Here is a 21498-nt window from a genome sequence, read left to right on the forward strand (position 1 = left end):
GCATTTGCATGTTTTAAAAACTTCATATTGTATCAAATGGGTGTAAAAAGTGCTTTTCTAAATGGTTTGCTAAATGAAGAAGTGCATGTAGAACAACCTCCTGGTTTTGAAATCTATGATAAACCAAATCATGTTTACAAACTTACTAAAGCTCTTTATGGTTTGAACCAAGCTCCTAGAGCTTGGTATGAAAGATTAAGTAAATTTTTATTAGAAAATGGTTTTGCTAGAGGAAAGGTTGATACAACACTATTTATCAAAAATAAAGCACTTGATATTCTAGTTGTACAAATCTATGTTGGTGACATAATCTTTGGTTTTACTAATGACCTTCTTTGTAAGGAATTTTCTAAGATTATGCAGGGTGAGTTTGAAATGAGCATGAAGGGAGAATTAAACTTCTTCCTTGGACTTCAAATCAAACAATGTGAAAATGGAATTTTCATAAACCAAGAAAAATATACTAGAAAATTATTAAAACGGTTCAAAATGGAAAATGCCAAGGTATATAGTACACCAATGAGTCAATCCTCAAAATTAGAAAACGATGAAAAAGGTAAGGATGTGGACATCAAACTGTTTAGAAGTATGATTGGTTCTTTACTATATCTAACAGCAAGCAGACCAGTCATACACTTTAGTGTTTGTCTATGTGCTAGATTTCAGTCATGTCCCAAAAAATCTCATTTAATTGCAGTAAAAAGAATTTTAAGATATCTTTGTGGAACTTCTAATCTAGGTCTGTGGTATTCTAAAGGTGATACATTTGACCTTGTTGGGTATAGTGATTTTGATTTTGCAGGAAGTAGAATAGATAGAAAAAGCACGTCTGGAACTTACCAGTTTCTAGGCAGTGCCCTTGTATCATGGTTTAGCAAGAAACAAACATCTATCGCTCTTTCTATCGTAGAAGCAGAATATATTGCTATGGGAAGCTGTGTTGCACAAGTTCTATAGATCAAGCAACAATTGGCAGACTATGGTCTGAAATTAGAAATAGTACCAATAAAGTGTGACAACATAAGCGCCATCAATTTATCTAAAAACCTAGTCCAGCATTCTAGAACCAAGCACATAGAACTCAGACATCACTTCATATATGATCATGTCTAAAAAGGAGATATAATAATTGAGTTCATTCCTACAGAAAAGCAATTGGCAGATATTTTTACTAAACCTTTGAATGAAAGTCAATTCTGCTTAATTAGAAGAGAACTCAATATGTTAGTTCTAAACTCTTAACTTTAGAACTCTGTAAGTATGTTCTAAACTGCTTTCTATAGTTGAAAATGAAAGACTTGCTCTGTGATATTTTCTATTATATTCTGTGTGATTCTGAAAAACATTTTTGTCTAAAAAGAAATGCATATTGCTCTGTGATATTTTCTATTATATTCTGTGTGATTCTGAAAAACATTTTTGTCTAAAAAGAAATGCATATTGCTCTGATATGACTTTCTAATGTCATTATCAGGTTCTATTCTTAGACAAAATTCAAAAACAGTCAATTTATTTTATTCTTTTTATGTGTTTGCTTATATGTCTTCGCTTTATTTAAGTTTGGCGGTATTTTTTTAATTCTTTGAGTCGATTTGAATTTCCCTAAAACTGTTTTTATTTTTATTTTATTTTTTGTGTTTCTTTCTTTCCTAAAGATTATTTCTTTACTTAATCATTTTTTTTTTGTGTCTCTCTATTAAAAACTACTCTGTCTTCTCTCTTGCCCTCTTGTAACAAAACCTTATATCGCTCTCTGCTTCAAAATCCTAACAATGGCCGAATCGAGTTCCACCTCTTCTTCCTCAGACTCCCTGACAGAACAAGAACTTCAACTTCTCAAAATATTATCAAAGAAGTATGAACAGAAGGAGTCGAAACAGAAGAAATCTGTTGACGAATCGAAGAACGAAAAAGCAGAAACAGAAACATCAAAGAAACAAGTTGCTAGTTCTCGCGCCAAAGGTAAATCTATTCTTTCTCCATACCCACTTATGCGTTCTTATGTAATAGACTGGAAGTTCTCTGGGAAGGACGAGTTCAACTTTAGGGAACTCTTTGAGTTCCAGGGATGGATGGATTTTTTATCCCTGAACAGACCGTGTTATGAGAATGTGGTTAAGGAGTTTTATGATTCTCTTAAAACTAGCGGGTCAGAATCAATTTCTGTAAAACTTGAAGGAGAAATTAAAGCGTTGTCATACGCTGACTTGAGCAAGATCTTTAATATACCAAACACTGGGTCTAGGGTAATAAAAATCAAAGATATCTCTAGGGTTAGTGGATATAAAAAGGAAGAATTTATTAAGAAAATTGTGAAGAAAGGTTCTGCGGAAAAACAGAGTGTTATTGAGTGTTCAAACTTAATTGACAGTATGAAGTGGTTGTATAAATTGATTGTGCACTACATTTATCCAAAGAGTGCATCACTTACTTATGTGAATCAGGTTGAGATGTGCATAATGTGACACATAACTGAGAAAAAACCCTTTAATCTTTGTCACACCATTTTTGATAAGATGCAGAACAGTTCTAAGAAACTACCCTATGGCATGGTGCTCACACTTGTGTTTGAATTTTTGGAAGTTAAACTGAATGAGAATGAGGGTTACAATGTTTCAAAGCTAGACAGTGGGTCTTTGAAACTAAAAGATGAAGAAGGAGATGCGAAAAAGAAGAAAAGGAGAAGAAATTGAGATAAAGAAGAGAAGAGAAGAAAAAGGAAAAGTTAAGTTGGAGGATGCAGAAAAGAAAGAAAAGGAAGAAAGATTGGAAGAAGAAGAAAAGAAAGAAAAGGAAGAGAGATTAGAAGAAAAAGAAAAGAAAGAAAAGAAAGAAAGAGAAATTGGAAGAAGAAGAGAAGAAAGAAATAGAGAAAGAAAAGGAGACAATGGCTGAGATTGAGACAGAATTAGAAAGGGAAATAGAAAAAGAAAAGGAGAAAGTTGAAGTTAAAATTGAAGAGAAAAAGAATTCTGAAAAGTTTGAGAAAGAAAAGACAGTAGAGATAGAGGAAGCCAGTGATGCAGAAATAGAAAAATTGGAATTGAGTGAAGAAGAAAAGAACACTGAGGCTAAGGCAGAAAAAGAATCTGAACTTTTATCAGCACAAAGGAGTAGAGAAGCTATGCTGGGCAGAATGGAAAAAGAGCCTATAGAAGAACACAATAGGGAACTTGATGAGGCAATAAAACAAAGCAAATCTATGATTGAGCATAATCAGTCCCTCATTGAATCCTTAGGAAGAATGAAAAATATTAATGAAAGAAGGCTAGGTACTCTGAAAGTTAAGGGAACTCCTTACACTCCTGCCTCAGAAAAGCCGAAGAGAGTAAAGCACACTGCGGGCAAACACAAAGTTCATGGAAGAAAGCCTCCACTGCACCCCTCTTCTAAGCGTCCAGAAAGTTCTATTGAAACTGTTCCTGCTCAAAATCTCAGAAGTTCTAAGAGGCCTAGAACTGACCCCAAATCCCTCCGATTTCTTTACTTTATCTGTCTATAATTTGTGAATAATTTTTTGGTTGTGTTTTTTATTTGTTTTTGCTCTGATCTTTACTAATCCTCTTATATGATGACAAAAAGGGGGAGAACACAGGATATTTTGATGGTTAAGTACTCTGCTAATATGTGGTAACTTTAGTACTTACATCTTATTGCTTATTATTTTCTAATCTGTGTTATTTTGTTATTTTGTGAGCTATATGTTTTACATGATGAACTGATTGTTTAGCTTTTAGAACTTAGATTATTGTTCTAACATATGCTCTGCAGGTTAGAATTAAGATTTCTGTTCTATTTCTAATGTCAGTTTTTATTCTTTTCTTATTGCTCTGATTATATGCTCTAAATTATTAGAACTTAAATTTTTCCTTTCTATTTATATGTTTTAATATCAGTTTCTAAAATTATTTTCTTGTTCTAAATCCCCATAAATGTTTTACTGCACTAATCCAGGGGAAGCGTTATACATGTTCTAAACGTGCTTCATGATAGAATATATGACATATTTAGAAATATTTTTTTGACATGTATAAATTTAGGGGGATGTTTTATATTTGATAAATTTATTGGTTTTGTCATCATCAAAAAGGGGGAGATTGTTGGCTCAAGGGTCAAATATTTATCTTTAGATTTTCATGATTAAAACAAAATAAATAAATTTAAATTATGTTATTTGTTCTAATAAAATTTTACGCAGATTATATATATGGAAAGATAAATGAAAAAGGCAAATCCTACAATTTCAAGGATCATGAAGACGTTTGAAGACCCTAATGGTTAGATTTTTTTAGGACTAATTGTAGGATAGAGAGAACATCCAATTATAAGCACAAAATCAATTTTCTCTCACCTTATCAAAAGGATTTTTTTGAAAATATCTCTTTAAATTAAAACTGTTTCTTTCGTTCCTTGATTATCTTGCCTAAAATGGAGGAGATCTTGTCTTAAACATTTTTGGTAATAAAAACCTTAGAAAAAGCTTGTTTTAGTTTTTCGGAAATTTTTTTTAAGGTTCGAAATATTCAATTACCTAAATTAAAGAGATTTTGTCTCAAAAGATTTTGGTAATAAGAATGAATCGAATAAAATTCTTATGTACTTCATTTTCGAAAACAAACTTTTAAAGAGATCCACAATCTTAATTTTATTTTCTTACCTTAACGAAGGAAGGTTCTATTTTAAATCGTTTTTGGTAAATAAATCTTTCGAAAAAGATTTTCAAATAATTATTTTCGAAAATCTTTGTTCTTAAAGGAAAGTTAGATTTTCTCTTATTCGCTTACCAAAAAGATAGAATGTTGACTCAAAAGATTTGGTAACAAAGATTTCCATATCTTCTAAATATGGAAAGTCAATATTCTGATTTGAAAAGGGGATTCCACTTTCTAAAAACGAGATTCTCATTCCTCTCTATAAAAAGATTTTTCGTCCCTAAAAGACGTGGAGAAAAGAGTTTTCGTTTTAAGAGTATTCGTCCATTGATTATATCTTTTATCTCTCAAAACTTACTTTCTACCCCTGTCACGACCCGTTTCCATGGGCCGGACCGACACTAGGGCCCAGGTAAGCTTAAGGCCCCCGAGGCCCGTAGTAAGCCTAAATTATCCAATATGTCTACCTATCTTTTCCAATCTCATCAAAACAGTAAACCCATATACAAACATCTGGCCCAAACTCAAATAACATATAATGTATAACCAGGGCCTATTCACAATAAATTATAATCACGTTATGGGCTTACTGGTTCACCTGCAGCTAATTACATAATATTTAATTTATAGTGTAGTGCTAACAATAAGTCCAATATTAATACACAACCCTATAACTCCGGAGTTCAATAATAATCTGATAATAGAGTAACTTATACATCCAAAATTAAATAACAGAAATATAAAATTTACATTTATAACTCTGCGGAGAAGATTGCAGAGCTTCAATCAAATCAGCTGCTTCCTAGTACCTGGGAGGTTTGGAGAGAAGGGAGTGAGTTTTGCAACTCAGTGAATAATAATAAATAATACACACCACATACAGTCAAGCAAAATGCACCCTAGTATACTGAATGAACACACAACAGTCAATCATATGACATTACATCAGCACCCACAAACAATATCACCTTCAAATAATCACATCACGTGGAAATTAGTCAGTGGAGTCACCGAACCCCCGATGAGCCGTCCTCCCACATGGCTCATCCTCTCACATGTGCACCAGGGAGCCGATCCCCCATACTGGCCGACCGGTCTAATCCTCACTTGACCAGCCCTCTCATTGTTTTTCCATTCTCTCTTTTCTTTTCCATACCAACAGGAGGCAACCCGGTGGTCTCCATCCAATCTAGATCATCAAGCGCTCACAACAGGAGGCCACCCTGTGGGCTGCAATCAAATCTAGATTTTCAGGTGCGCAACAACAAGCGGCCATCCTGTGGTTTCAGAATAAACAAAATTATCAGGTGCACACGGGGGCGCCGATCTCCCATTTACCCGGCTAACAGAAACAGAATCAGGATCCATATAACATCAGAATATAACAGAAATCAGAATCAGGATCCATATAACAGAAACAGTCTCAGAAACCCATGGTGACCCACTTCATCCCAATTCCACACAAACAAGGCACAGTATATGCACAGCACAAGTAATCAAACAATTCTTTCAATGTATTACACCAAATCCATCCAAATATAGAATTATACCATAAATAAGGTTTGTAAAAAAAAAAAAATGCTATGCAAATGCATGTTGATCTGCATTATTTATTATTACTCACAGTGATGGAGAGCGAAGTTCTAGCTTTGATTCTGTCCTGGAGGAGCACTAGATGGACCCGGGCGATCTAAGAAATTTAAGAATGACACAAAACAAAAGTAACTATATCAGATAAAGTATTTCTTTACCACTCTTAGAATTTTATTTTATATTCTAAATTTTTCTACGTAATTTAATCTCGATTTTAATTTCTTTTCTGTAATAAATTTTTATTTCTCTATCTAACTCTATTTTATTTATTTTCTTCTGAAATCTATTTTATTTCCTACCAAAATTTATTTTAATTTCCACTGAAAGTTACTTTATTTTCTACCGAAATTTCGGTAGCATCTCCCCTAAAAATTGGACTATCTACCTGTTAAAATATCAACAATATACCAATAATTCCAAACCACACAGCCCATCCATCGGGCAATCAATCAATTGACTTTCTCCCATCCTCCATAGTCTCCATATCAACATAAATTTATAAATGTTTCTTTAATTCTATATATTATCATTTCCTAACAAATTCATTTATTACTCGAATTTAATTCTAATCAATCAAGTAATTTTTATTAATCAATGGATCAACACTAAATTAAATTAATTTAATGAATCAAATAATTAAACTAATCAGTAGATCTAACCAAATTAAATTAGTTAACTAATCAAAATTGCTAAATTAAATTAATTAATCAAGATTGCTAAAATCAATCTCATTAACTAAATTACTAAAATCAAATTAATCAACTAAAATTAAGCTAACTAAAAGTACTAAATTTAATTAACTACCATTAATAAAATTAATTTAATTGGCTAAAATGTATTTAAAGTAATGTATACCTCGAATATATTTTTTTTGTCGAATTTTTTGCTAGATCGGAAATTTTCACGCATGCCGGATTGGAGCTACGCGCGTTGGACATACAAGCAGATGGCCGGAGTCGGATTGGAGCGGCTGGACCACCTCAGATCGACGCGAAGGAGAGACTGAGTTGCAATGGTGGCGCGATCTGGCGGAGGAACGGGTGGTGGCGTTGCTGTGATGGAGATCCGCTCGAGCTGGTGTTGCGCTGGAGCTGCGTGCGGCTGCGACTGACGTAACAGAAGGTGGAGGCGGCGCGCGGTGGTGGTCTGTGGAGGATCGCGCCTGCTGGTGTTGGCTGGACCCAACGCAGACGCAGTCACAGCAAGAAAGAAAGAAGAGAGGAAGGAAAAAAAGGGAAAGAAAGAAAGAAAGAAGAAAAGAGGAAGAAGAGAGGAGGAAGAGGTGGTGGTGTGGTGGTGGGCTGGAGGTGGCGAAGAAATGGTGAGGGTGAGAAATGAAGGTGCAGCGCTGGAGATAAAAAAAAAGAGTAGATTTTTCTAGATGGTTTGGGTCGAACCGGTTCGATTCGGTTCGATTCGACCCAAATCTTTGATTTTCAATTGGTTTTCGGCTTTTTCAATCGGTTTTCGGTTCGGTTTCTCACAGTGTTCGCATTAAAATATTGAAATAAATTTTCAGGCTGTCAGTTTATTAAATTTAATTGGAAAATCTTTGAAAATAAAAATTCGGGTTGTTTCAGTCTTCCCCCCTTAAAAAAAAATTCGTCCTCGAATTTTGAAAATAACAAGAAACTAGGATACAACAATTGTTTACGACAATGGTGGTTATGCTTCTCACAAAATGTTGCTAGTTCATTAGTTAGAGTGGTGAATCTAATTTTTCTTAAATTTATTAATTAAGACAAACCAATGAACAGACCTGGGAAGAAAATCTAATTTATAGAGGATAAGATGATTATAAGATAAATCCATCCCTAAAGTTATCTACCTTATCACCATAATTAATTTAAACGTGAATTGTACTATGTCTACAAGTTGTCACCTCAAGTCAAATATTCATAACTCAAGACAGATTCGACACTAATATTCACCTTTACACGTAAGAATTTCAGTTCTTTATAACCTCTGCTCAAGTAAGGGTTATGAATCTCATTAGCTATATATTATGTGACCTACGTTGATGTATCGCCTCATTTATCTCCCACTAGCTATTATAGGCAATGATCATCACTCAATAAGACGCTCATGCATAAACCAAGTATTAAATCTTTTGATACAAGACTCCACATATTCAAATTTACTACTATCCCAATTAGAATCCTTATTTCAAAATTCAAAACCTACATGATGACTCATCCATTTTCCATCAATTCCAAATATTAATATCATTGCTCCAATAATCATGGAAAAAGTTTATAATTAGATAAGATGGTTGCTGCTAATTCAAGGACGTTTTCGATTATTATCAAATGCTTCCATTAAGTACTATTTGATCATTTCCAATTAAAGAGAACAAATTCTTGCCACTACTACAAGCTTACTTCAAACAAAATCATGACATTTCTCTAGCTAAGTGCTATCAACTGATAGGAGATCTTGGCTTCTCTCCCAAGCACATCACCTATTTAACAACTTAACCATTTTCCAACGAAATATAGATATACAATCTCTTTTCAAATCCTACTAATAAGAATCCCATAACAACTAGTAGTACATCAGCTATGTAGAGAGAATTTAAATTCACCATCAAGTCCCTATTTTAGTTAGTGTAACTTATCTATCCCTCTTTCCAAATTGTCAATACCATACCATTTCTTAACTAATTATGATAAGAACTTATGAAATTAGCCAAGTTAGTTGTTACCATGCCGGATAATTCTTAATTCATTTTTCTAAAATTTGCAAATGCCATTCTATTATACTCAATTCCATAAAAAAAATCCAGCCTACATTTTCTTTTCTTTCTTCTTTTTTTTTTATTTTATTTTTTTTTTTAACAAACTTAATTGAGATGTAAAGTTCTCCAAACCAATTTACCCATTTCTTCTGTCTCTAATCAATCTTTTAGACCTAAGTTTATGTATCCAGAAATCAAGAATCTTAAACTAAGTAGTGCCTTTTGCTCTAGCTAAGTAAGAGATCAAGAATGTTAAACCCATAATTCAACTCCTGATTAGACTATGTCCTTTGTCTTATGTTTATTCTTAATCCCATGAATGCCCATGAATATTCAGATAATAATATCATTGGGTTATTCCTTTTCTCCAAGTCTATTGTAATGTCTATTACCTGTAAAATTTATACCTAATATGATCTAGGAATATCCTCAACATTTGAGTTTTAATGTATCAGTTCTCAAATGGACCTAACTAATTAAGTATTCCCTTTAACCATTAGATATGTCGCAAACAGCCATTTATAACACAATTCTATTCATTCAATCAGAATTGCCACCAATTGCTAAGAAATTCAAAATAGCTTTACATTGACTCCAAATCATATATGAATGACTCTCATCCTAATTGATATCTCAATCATTCCAAATGAACAGTAAATTAAAACCCAGTTAGTTCATTGATATATAAAATACTCCAAATACCCTTCTATTCCCTAGAGGCGTAATTATATCTCCCTTTCTCCATCCAATAAACTAAGTAACTTATAAAAATGCATTGAGTAATAGGAATTTCTTATTCTAACTACTTTGCATCAAGACATTACATTTATTCATATTCATCGTCATCTCAAGCTGAATCTCATGATTCTTCATCAACTCTTATTTCCAGTTATTAGTATTAATAACACTTATCACTTGTACATAATACATTTATAAGCTCAATATATGGATTCAATTAACATAACTCATAAAACTATTTTCTAACTACATATTCTAAACTAATTATTCTAAAGCATCTTTTAACTTTCTAAATTTTCATAAATCTTAAATTTATTTACCGGATCAAATTACTATTCATGATCATTTAAATTCTTAATATCCACCTTATCTCTATTCTCCATGAGATATAACAAGAAACTTTTCAATTATACAAATATTATTCTCCTCTATTCTTTATATTCAAATTATGTTCAAATTATATTCAACCTATAATTTTCCTAATATAATTATCACCCCAATATAATAGCGTTTTAATCCCAAAACCACTAATTGCCTTTGTTATCTTTTACTTTTATTTTATTATACTTGGTTCATAGACTTAGTCTGACTTATTAAACATCCTACATGTACTAGGATCTAAATTATATCCTGTCTAATACACTCACTAGATACTAAACTTTCACCGTATTAATTCCTAGATTATACTAACTATCCTTTAATTATATATACCACCCTCGTAATTCTATAAACGATTCAACCTCATTGCCCCACTTATCATTTTTCTACCAGACATTCCTTTATATTCCGGAATGTCCTTAAGATTAGGTCCATAACTCTTTCATTACTTGTAAATACTCCTATTAACTATTAGTCAATCTTTTTATAAATTCTTGATCAATTTGTCTTAAAATTTATTCTCGTATAAGCATAGTGAGATCAACGCGAACCACAATTTTTTCTACACTCGTGAAATCCCAAAATATAAAAATCTTTATCTTAGATCCTCTGATGTATCATTATTCCTATTTGCATCAAATCTTCTAACAGTTATCCTTAATTTGTCAAACCTCTAAATACTAACTATCTTCATTTAAATCACATTAATTCATACTCCTCACCTTTATGTATTTGATTCTTTTCTTAATATTCATTCTTACTTATCTAATTCATTGGTACAACATCAATTCAATAATTGGATAATTATCTCTCCAGGTCCGATGTCATTCATCAATACACTTAATCATCATGCCCCACTATTTACATAACATAATTACCTTAATTCCCTTATAGAATTGTTCCTCGGATCATAAAATCTCCCATTAAATAAAAATCATTGTTTGTACTTTACATACCATCGAGTGTGCAACAATTATTTTAAACATCAAAAGACTAAATACCATTAGATAAACCATAAGATTCCACAAGCCACACAATATCCACCACTAAGTACATAAAGATTAGAGTAATTTATCTCTTACTAAAAATCGCGATTTACTTTTCTTTTAACCACAATAATTTATATTATTCCCTATATTCACACCCTAAAAAAATAGTTGATGAATACAACAATACACTTTACTCTACCAAGCAGCGATTATTCATAAATAAAACTCACTTCATATAATAATTCCACCAATATTATTCTTTATGAAAAATACTCATCACCAATTATCATATCAAATCACACCAAATCCTTCAATATTCAAACCTTATAAAAATCATGTACATCCATTCCATCCAGAAAAATATTTATCTCAATAATTATAAGAAATTCCACTAACTAACATTATGTAAATTTCATCAAATACATATACTAATTCAATACTCTAATTAAATAGACTCTAATGTCCTCGAATCCGAATCATTTAGTTCTCTTAATAAATAATTAGCAACTCATTCTCAATTCCGCAGGCACACATATACACACATTCCTGCATTTTTATATATGTATTCCATATTCAACACGTATTAAATAAAAATAGCACACTTTCATCATCTAACTTCAACTTATTAATCCTATATAACTTATCTTCTTACCTACTTAAATTATATATGAATATTATTTATTCCATAAAAGGATTTTTGTTTAAACCATCCCCTTAGCATCAGTAACTAAATCACATCTCTAAAGAACAAGGATACAACTTGACATGACAGGAACTACTCCGCAGTTACATCTAGACTTATGAACTTTTGCTCTGATACCGCCTTTGTCACGACCCGTTTCCATGGGCCGGACCGGCACTAGGGCCCAGGTAAGCTTAAGGCCCCCGAGGCCCGTAGTAAGCCTAAATTATCCAATATGTCTACCTATCTTTTCCAATGTCATCAAAACAGTAAACCCATATACAAACATCTGGCCCAAACTCAAATAACACATAATGTATAACCAGGGCCTATTCACAATAAATTATAATCACGTTATGGGCTTACTGGTTCACCTGCAGCTAATTACATAATATTTAAGTTATAGTGTAGTGCTAACAATAAGTCCAATATTAATACACAACCCTATAACTGCGGAGTTCAATAATAATCTGATAATAGAGTAACTTATACATCCAAAATTAAATAACAGAAATATAAAATTTACATTTATAACTCTGCGGAGAAGATTGCAGAGCTTCAATCAAATCAGCTGCTTCCTAGTACCTGGGAGGTTTGGAGAGAAGGGAGTGAGTTTTGCAACTCAGTGAATAATAATAAATAATACACACCACATACAGTCAAGCAAAATGCACCCTAGTATACTGAATGAACACACAACAGTCAATCATATGACATTACATCAGCACCCACAAACAATATCACTTTCAAATAATCACATCACGTGGAAATTAGTCAGTGGAGTCACCGAACCCCCGATGAGCCGTCCTCCCACATGGCTCATCCTCTCACATGTGCATCAGGGAGTCGATCCCCCATACTGGCCGACCGGTCTAATCCTCACTTGACCAGCCCTCTCATTGTTTTTCCATTCTCTCTTTTCTTTTCCATACCAACAGGAGGCAACCCGGTGGTCTCCATCCAATCTAGATCATCAAGCGCTCACAACAGGAGGCCACCTTGCGGGCTGCAATCAAATCTAGATTTTCAGGTGCACAACAACAAGCGGCCATCCTGTGGTTTCAGAATAAACAGAATTATCAGGTGCACACGGGGGCGCCGATCTCCCATTTACCTGGCTAACAGAAACAGAATCAGGATCCATATAACAGAATCAGAATATAACAGAAATCAAAATCAGGATCCATATAACAGAAACAGTCTCACAAACCCATGGTGACCCACTTCATCCCAATTCCACACAAACAAGGCACAGTATATGCACAGCACAAGTAATCAAACAATTCTTTCAATGTATTACACCAAATCCATCCAAATATAGAATTATACCATAAATAAGGTTTGTAAAAAAAAAAAATGTTATGCAAATGCATGTTGATCTGCATTATTTATTATTACTCACAGTGATGGAGAGCGAAGTTCTAGCTTTGATTCTGTCCTGGAGGAGCACTAGATGGACCCGGGCGATCTAAGAAATTTAAGAATAACACAAAACAAAAGTAACTATATCAGATAAAGTATTTCTTTACCACTCTTAGAATTTTATTTTATATTCTAAATTTTTCTACGTAATTTAATCTCGATTTTAATTTCTTTTCTGTAATAAATTTTTATTTCTCTATCTAACTCTATTTTATTTATTTTCTTCTGAAATCTATTTTATTTCCTACCAAAATTTATTTTAATTTCCACTGAAATTTACTTTATTTTCTACCGAAATTTCGGCAACATCTCCCCTAAAAATTGGACTATCTACCTGTTAAAATATCAACAATATACCAATAATTCCAAACCACACAGCCCATCCATCGGGCAATCAATCAATCCACTTTCTCCCATCCTCCATAGTCTCCATATCAACATAAATTTATAAATGTTTCTTTAATTCTATATATTATCATTTCCTAACAAATTCATTTATTACTCGAATTTAATTCTAATCAATCAAGTAATTTTTATTAATCAATGGATCAACACTAAATTAAATTAATTTAATGAATCAAATAATTAAACTAATCAGTAGATCTAACCAAATTAAATTAGTTAACTAATTAAAATTGCTAAATTAAATTAATTAAGCAAGATTGCTAAAATCAATCTCATTAACTAAATTACTAAAATCAAATTAATCAACTAAAATTAAGCTAACTAAAAGTACTAAATTTAATTAACTACCATTAATAAAATTAATTTAATTGGCTAAAATGTATTTAAAGTAATGTATACCTCGAATATATTTTTTTTGTCGAATTTTTTGCTAGATCGAAAATTTTCACGCATGCCGGATTGGAGCTACGCGCGTTGGACGTAGAAGCAGATGGCCGGAGTCGGGCTGGAGCGGCTGGACCACCTCAGATCGATGCGAAGGAGAGACTGAGTTGCAGTGGTGGCGCGATCTGGCGGAGGAACGGGTGGTGGCGTTGCTGTGATGGAGATCCGCTCGAGCTGGTGTTGCGCTGGAGCTGCGTGCGGCTGCGACTGGCGTAACAGAAGGTGGAGGCGGCGCGCGGTGGTGGTTTGTGGAGGATCGCACCTGCTGGTGTTGGCTGGACCCAACACAGACGCAGTCACAGCAAGAAAGAAAGAAGAGAGGAAGGAAAAAAAGGGAAAGAAAGAAAGAAAGAAGAAAAGAGGAAGAAGAGAGGAGGAAGAGGTGGTGGTGTGGTGGTGGGCTGGAGGTGGCGCAGAAATGGTGAGGGTGAGAAATGAAGGTGCAGCGCTGAAGATAAAAAAAAAGAGTAGATTTTTCTAGATGGTTTGGGTCGAACCGGTTCGATTCGGTTCGATTCGACCCAAATCTTTGATTTTCAATTGGTTTTCGGCTTTTTCAATCGGTTTTCGGTTCGGTTTCTCACAGTGTTCGCATTAAAATATTGAAATAAATTTTCAGGCTGTCAGTTTATTAAATTTAATTGGAAAATCTTTGAAAATAAAAATTCAGGTTGTTTCAACCCCCTTATTTCTTTTCATCTTAATACTTTATGTTTTATCTATAAAAGAGAAAAGAAATTTTATAACAACTTCTTTTGAAAAACAGTTCTAATTTCTAAAATGATTTTCTAATCTTAAAAACTGTTTTTCCTGTGCTTATATTTCCATTTCTGTCTGTCTATTTAGATCTGTAATCTTTAGTATACAAGTTTTCTTTTGATAAATTTTTGTGTAATAGCTTAGGTAAAAAGCTATTATGAAATAGGTTATCAAGTAACATTCTCCGTGAGAGATATTCTAATGTCTTGAATTGAGTTTCTGTTCTCTGCCAAAAACAGAAAGGGTTGAGGTTAACTAAAACCTTTAGAAAATCTAGTGGGACAAAGGGTAGATTTAGGAGTTGACCTATTGCCCGGTACTGTTGGTTTGTCTTTTACCCTTGAAAAGATATAACATAGTTGAGGATCTCAAGATGAGTTTTGGGGAGTGGATGTCGGCGAGTTAGTGCCGAACCACTATAAATCACTGTGTTGATCTTTTTATTTTCTGAAGTTCTTCTTGATACTATTTTACTCACACTTCTGTTTATATTTTAGAAATGCTAAAGTTGTTAAAGGTTTTGATGTTCTAAACTGGAATAAGTTTTATCTTTTCTGAACATTAGAACTCTGGACTTCTGCTCAGTGAATATACCAAGTTCTAAACTATTCTTCTATTTTCAGTATATTTCACTTCTTGGGTTTCTAATTAGTTTTTTAATATTGGTTGAAGCTTTGTGAAGCGGTTCAGATTTTAATAACTGTCTCTCACATAGTCTTTTATATTTATCTAAACTTTATGAAGAAGTTCTAAACATAATAGCTTTCCTTCATAAGGTAGTTTTGATATTGCATAAGAAATTGTGAAACAGTTCTAATCAATAACTGTACTTTGCAAAGTCTTTCTATTTTCTGCATAAGGGCATTGTGAGGAAGTACTAGTCAATAACTTATTCTCACGAGTGCATTACTTTTCCGCTGCAACAGAATTCTGAGTTTTGTTTTTTAGTTAAATTTTTTATTTTTAGAAAATCCAATTCACCCCCTCTCTTGGGTTTTGCCATATATATTCGGGACTCACATTTTGTGCTTATAAAAGAATATTCTCTCTATCCTACAATACATCCTAATATACTAAGTAGTAGAAAAATCTTCAATAGTATTCATGGTCTTCAAAAAATCTTGGATTGTAGGAACTTGCCTTCTTTAGCCATTTCCATATTAAAAATCTGCATAAAATAACTTGAGCACATACAAGAATATTAAATTTACTTGTTTTGTGTAATTATCAAAATCTCAAGATAAAATTAGCCCTTAAGCCAACACAATATTTTTAATATATGTTTTTTTTTGCATTTGAAGTTTATTTTAAAATTAAAATAATAATATGTCTTTTGAAACATAAATGATTAAGGATTGAAAATTCAATTAAAATAATATATTGAAATAATATAATAATATACTTTTTTTAATGAGTTAATAAAAAATATTAAAAAACTCTAATTTATCAATTATTAAAAACTCAAGTTATTTAATAAATTCAAACTATTATCAATTATCTAATGACTAAGGATCCTAAACTTTCACTAAAGTTATTATAGGTAATCTCATTATTTCCCCTCTATTCCCGTATTTATGTATAGTATAGACTTTGAAGGGTGTATTGGATTAAGAGTTTGTTAAATTTTAAAAGATTTTGAAATTCCAATGGTATTCAATCTAGATTTTATTGGAGTCCATTAAAATCTTATGGTATTCAATCCAGACTCTTATAAAATCCATAAAAATCTAATAGTATTCAATTATGACTTTTCAAAAGTGTAAACAAATTTGATGATATTCAAAAAATTACTGATTTGGAAGGATTTTATCAAAATTATTGATTTCGTTGGATTTTAAGGTGCTAGGTATGAATAAAAGAGTCATACACAAATCCATTCTCCAACCAAAGATTTTAAAAATTTTTTAAAATTTAACAGAGTCTTAATCTAATACACCCCTTAATAAAGATGTAAGTGGAGCGGGTACCGGTGAATTTTAAAATATTTGTATAGATATTCGCTTAAAATTTTACTACTCGTATCCATTATAAACCCATTTACATACTCATTTAAAAACTTGTATTCGAACGCTTTAAATTTTACTATCCGTATCTGTCCAAAACTCGTTTAAAATACCTCTTAAACGGGTAGAGTACTTGCGAATCTTAAACTATTCAAATTCAAACTTATTTAAGATACATTTTTTATTAATAATGGATAGCGTACTGTGAACCCCTCCCCCAAAACATATGGCATATGAATGCATGTGACTAAGGGCAGAAATGCACGTGAATGTATGAGTCGCCACCTTGTTTAATTATTTTAGGGTAAACTAGGAAAAAAGCCTAAGCGACTCCAATTTTAATTAACCTAATTATTAGATTAATTATCCCAATGGTTTAAGGCATGGTCTACGAACCCGAGGTGGATCCCGAGACTAGGCCATGCTGATAAACTAACCAATGAAGGAAATGCTTTGCAAGGATGTAATTGGACCAATGAAGATGTTTATGTGATTTTGACTTGCCGCTCGGGGTTAAATCCCTAACGTGCCTACGTACTTCCGTTTGAATGGAAGATCAAAGTCAACATAGTTCGATAGGTCTTCTTTGAAGGGCTTTGAATGGGGATGCTTTATGCATGAGTGTGTGTATGCTTTGTGCATTTTGTTTAGGCATTTTGCCAAAGATTGATTGTTTTAGGCATTTGATGCCAAAAATGTTGATTTTAATGGCTTTTAGCCAAAAAGATTGATTTAGGCAATTGTTGCCAAAAATTGATGTGATTTAGGCAATTTATTGCCAAAAATTGGTTAGGTGATTTGTCGCCAAAGTGATTAAGGCATTTGTGCCAAAAGTTGGTATTGGAAGGCGTTTAGCCAAAAGATTTAGGCAATTTGTTTGCCAAAAGTGATTATTCGGGCGTTTGTCGCCAAAATGACTGATTTAAGACTTTTAGCCAAAATGAATTGATTTAGGCAATTTTTACCAAAAGTTGATGTGATTTAGGCGATTGTCGCCAAAATGATTGTTTGAAGGCTTTTAGCCAAAAGATTGATTAATTCTAAGGCATTTTGCCAAAGCTTCTGATTTAAGCGATTTGTCGCTAAAAAGTGGTTAATCTAATTTATAGGCAATTTGTTTGCCAAAAATTGATTGAACCGTGGGCAATTTGTTGCCAAAATGTGGTTGATTTAATTGTAGGCAATTTGTTGCCAAAACGTGATTGATTAAGGCTTTTTAGCCACAATTATTGATTAATTGGACTTAAGCCGGACTGTTCGAAATAAAGGCAATTAAACCGTAGTTATTAATTAACTAGGCTTTTTAGCCAATATTATCGGATTTAGCATTAATACCACGATTATTAATTAACCGGGTATTTAAGCTTAATCATATTTGATTGAGGAAGTTTATTTGCCTAATTGATGACACGAATGTGTTTATGCAGTTGTACAGTTATTAGGAGTAGAAGAGAAATATGCATGAAGTGCTAAAATTAAATGAGCAGAGTTTTGTTTATTTACCTGAGTTAACCGGTGACCGCTTCTTAGCTTCAGCTTGAAAAACTCCGGATTAAGCTCCTCGTTTGGGGAATATTAATTTAGAATTAATTTAATTTAAGTGGCTAAATATTAAAGCAAAAAAGCAATAAAAGCTAAATTAAAAATGCAGAAAAGCAGTAAAAGAAAACGCAAGGAGCGTAGGGGAGAAGGAGCGTCCGTCAACATAGACTGAGTGAGGAAAACAGAAAGCCCGGGGCTGCTTTTATAGGCAAAAACGGACTGTTTCGGCGGCCGGGCCGCCGGTCTCGGCGGCGGGGCTGCCGGGGTTCGGCGACCGGGCCGCCGGGTTTAGGCGGCCGGGCCGTCTGGTTTAGGCGGCTGGGCCACCGGATCTCTACGGCTGCTGCCGCCGGTGAGGGCGGCCGCAGCCACCGGTGATAGCGGCTACCACCGTCATGAAGGGGGGCCGCCGCCGGCGCACTTTCTAGTTTTACGCTCCGGAGGCTTTTCCGGGAGCTCCGTACCTCCAAAAAATATTCCGGGACCAATTCCGCGATCCTTGCGACGTCCCGGACGTTTTAAGTACCATATTGGCATACTTCCGGTAAATTTCCAAAATGGCCTTTGGTCCGGCCGAACTGTTTGCAGTCCGGGAAAACTGGCTTTTTGAGCCTCAAAATTTGAGTATTCACACGTACCTGTGAGTAACAACTGGCAAACTTGTTTAATATAGCGGTTAATGGGCAGCGAGTATCCAAATATCTATACACTTACCCTACTTGTATCTATTATAGGTAGTAATTTTACTATAGGTACCCATGAGTATCCACTACCAAACTTGTTTAATTTAGCGGTTAACAGATAACAGGTATCCAAATATCTATACACGTACCCTACCTGTATCTATTATGGGTTGTAATTTCACTACGAGTAGTTATTTGATTATCTATATTCATTATGGCTAGTAATCTCACTATGCATATCCAATCTAAATCTATTTATAACTATCTATATCCTCTTTAAACGAATCGGATTGGAGCGGAGCGGGTAATCTAAAATACTTATACCGCTTCCATCCCTACCCCTTAAGGTGTAAAATAATTTATTAATTATTGGATTAATTTCAAATTAATTCATGTGCTGAGGATTTGATATTTTGACGAAAATTAATATTAATGCTGCTACGAATTTTCAGAATTAATTTGATTATTTTTTGAAATTTTTATGGATTGATTTCAATTAAATAATGATTTAATCAAATAAAAAAATTGAAAAGTTTTGAAATAGTTGAAGAACTGAATACTACAATTTGCCATTGTTGTGGCCGAATTGCTAGGCTTTGTGAGCCACAAGTGATGGGCCGTGCATTGGACCTGTCTCGATGTGCGCTACCTCCTTGCGCGAGCTTTGGCAATTGGCATAGGTCTTGGTTACCGATGGTTGCTAGTTTTCGATTTTAGATATATATATATATATATATATATATTTCCGATGAGATAGTCGCCGTTCATTTAAGGGACAAGAAACCTGTGGTCTTCTGACCATATCGTAACTGTTTTGGGAGCACAGGATGGCCGCTGGCGATGCTAGCCATTGCAGGCCTTTTACTGTCGGTGGTGGTAAGGTTTAATGAAGAAAAAAATGATTTTGGAGTAGATGATACATTTTACTTTTTGGTCCCTCATTGTTTTTCAGTTTTTTAATTGAGCTCCAAAACCTTTTAATTTGTTCAATTAGATCCTGAAATTAATTTTGATTAGATAATAAAAATCATTATAATTCAATTAAAGTCAATAAAAATCTATAAAAAAATTCTCAGCAATTCTATAAAAGTCGATGTAGAATTCTAACGGAAAATGTGGAAATCTTAAAAAATTCTTCAATTCCGTCAAACTCAACAATTCTTTTAATATATAACACAATTCTAATCTAATACATCCTCTTTATCTATGATACTTCGTATTTATTGATTTTGTACATAATAATTTAACTTGTAGACAACGTTATGGGTGCCATATTAATATTATCATGTACATATAATTATTTAAGAAACCATAATAGTATATATATACAGAGGCTCCGTTTGTTTAAAATAACTTGCGGAAAAATATTTTTCACAATTTTCATTATTTAAGGTATTCAAAAAAATAAGTCAATAAAAAATATTTTTCTGGTCAAAGGAAAATTAAGTTATTTTTAAGGAAAATGACTTTTCATTTTTAAGAGCGTAAAATATTTTTCGGACTTTGACAAACTTATTATAAATTTATAAATCTATATTTTTTAATTTATTAATTATTGGTAACCACTACCACCACTTGCCGTTCTCCACCATCCACTGCCACTGACCACCGACAACTACCACCACTGGTCACCGACGACTTTTATAATTTACTTTTTTTTTGCATTATTGTCAAATTCAACAATAAAAATTTTAAAATATGAATTTTATATTATTATTATTATTATTATTGTTATGATCTTATGAGTTAGAAATTTTAATATTTTTAACTAATTTTCAATAGTGCAACCAAATAATGGAAAGTAAATCATTTGGAAAATATTTTCCAAGCCTAAAATGAAATCTAAAATCACTATTCATGGAACACTGATTTGACAATTCCATTCCTAATAATACACACATAATAATATAATATTTTAAGTTGTTCAGCTATTGTCACGTCTATTATTACTCTCTCCTACCTCCATTTTACAAAGTTAATTGACACGTCTATCATTAGAAAACTTAATTTTCTTTTTGATTTTTAAAAATTTTTTTGATAAAAGGGAGTGTAGATAAGAGTTTCTTTATATTAATATGGGTTCTTTTTATTCCTCATGAAACTTCTTATAAATCATAAAATTAAATTTATATATTATATATACATCAAAAATTATTTTCATTCACTGTTTATTGAAACAATGATTTGATTTCTTATGCTAGAAATCCAATTTAGTTACATTTTAATTGCATTCTTATATTGTTACGACCCGTTTCTATGGGCTGACCAGCACTAGGGCCTAGATAAGTTTAAAGCCTCCTAGGTCCGTAGTAAGCTTAAACTGCCAAACTCATACACTCCACACAAAAATCTTAGGAGCAGTAAGCCTACATAAATTTTGTATATATCTAATAATCATACAATCTTGGCCCAATTTCAAATATCTCGAGTAAAACATAGTTCGGGCCTAATAATAATACATCTCATTCATA

General features: G+C 32.9%; 2 long non-coding RNA genes across 2 annotated transcripts; both read right to left on the reverse strand.

The window, feature by feature from the left end:
• Window positions 1–5208: 5208 nt before the first annotated feature.
• LOC149496167 (uncharacterized) lies at window positions 5209–7552 on the reverse strand. Its single transcript, XR_016320981.1, has 3 exons — window positions 7101–7552; window positions 6277–6342; window positions 5209–5461 (listed from the first exon to the last, which is right to left on the reverse strand). It is a non-coding gene; the product is annotated as an uncharacterized LOC149496167 (long non-coding RNA).
• A 4648-nt stretch (window positions 7553–12200) lies between these two features.
• Window positions 12201–14472, reverse strand: LOC149496168 (uncharacterized). The gene is made up of 3 exons (XR_016320991.1): window positions 13996–14472; window positions 13172–13237; window positions 12201–12354 (listed from the first exon to the last, which is right to left on the reverse strand). It is a non-coding gene; the product is annotated as an uncharacterized LOC149496168 (long non-coding RNA).
• Window positions 14473–21498: the final 7026 nt, after the last annotated feature.

This window comes from Jatropha curcas, chromosome 5 (assembly GCF_041381405.1).
Source record: "Jatropha curcas cultivar XTBG-Jc1 chromosome 5, XTBG_Jcur_1.0, whole genome shotgun sequence".
NCBI classification, from domain to species: domain Eukaryota; kingdom Viridiplantae; phylum Streptophyta; class Magnoliopsida; order Malpighiales; family Euphorbiaceae; genus Jatropha; species Jatropha curcas.